We start from the raw sequence: 1,078 nt of genomic DNA, 5'->3' as shown, positions 1-1,078 counted from the left end.
AAAAAAAAAAAATGTTCCAGGAGGCAGAGTGTCCCTGAGCTCAGTTCCTGTACCACTATCACAACAACGAAGGCTTGCCCTCGGCCGCCCAGTGCTGTCCAGAGTTAAAGACCAGGCACGGACCAAGGAGTTTGCTCCTCGTTTTTATTAACTGGCTTTGTAGACTAAAGTGCATAGTAAAGACGAGAGAGACTGCGTACACAAGAAAGGGGCTTCTGGCCAACAATAGAAAGGACCTGAGATGCCTACGTTTGTTCTAAGAACACTGGACAGGCACGGGCGCAGGCAGCGGCCTGGGCTGGCTCCGGGTCTGGGGTGGGGCCTGCGGAAACTGCTGGCATGCTAACCCTGCCCAAGCAAAAGCTGCGAGGATGGGACGGAGGCTCACACTTGGAGGAGTGCTGCTGGTCCCGAAGTGAGCTCAGGGTCGCTCAGGCAGGGAGCCAGCGCTGCTACTGAGCCTCAGGCAGGCAAAGGAACCGCCGCTGGGTGTGTCCCGCGCGGTGCAGGCTCATTCAGTCGGCCTGGCCTGCTGGATCGACCCCGCGATGGGGGCTCCCACTCTGGTGGGTACGCTGGCGGGCCCTGACCATCGCGCGCCTGCAGCTCCTGGCGGGGCCTGGAGGGCAGCAGGGGTCTTGTGCTCCTTGAAGGGTCAAGCAGTTCATGAGCTCCTCTGGCCTCTGCTTAACAGAATCAAAGTTAGTCTGCAAGTTAGGCCCAGGCAGTTGGCGAGTCAGCTGGGTGAAGCTGAGCTCCCAGCTGTGCCCTGGGAACAGGCCCAGAGCTCCCACCAGGGAAGCCTGGATGGAAGCCCCAGTTCTGCTCTAGGGAATGTGCCAACTAACTGGCAGGAGGGGGAAGAGGCGAGCTCTGAACTCTGTTCTCAGTTCTGGAGGTAAAGTGCTTACGCTAGCGCAGGGGTAAGTCTAGAATCAAGTGTGGGCACGCCCTAAGTGTGGATCCTTAAATAGGCGCTAAGACTAAAGGACAGTAATAAAAAAACGCGGGTTTCTTCATGATGGAGCCAACCCCAGCTGCACGGTGGCTGGGGCAGAAGGCAGCAGCGCGCCATCTC

Source organism: Muscardinus avellanarius (genome assembly GCF_963383645.1).
Source record: "Muscardinus avellanarius genome assembly, chromosome: 19".
Classification (NCBI taxonomy): Eukaryota; Metazoa; Chordata; class Mammalia; order Rodentia; family Gliridae; genus Muscardinus; species Muscardinus avellanarius.
Note: the sequence above shows the minus strand (reverse complement) of the source record.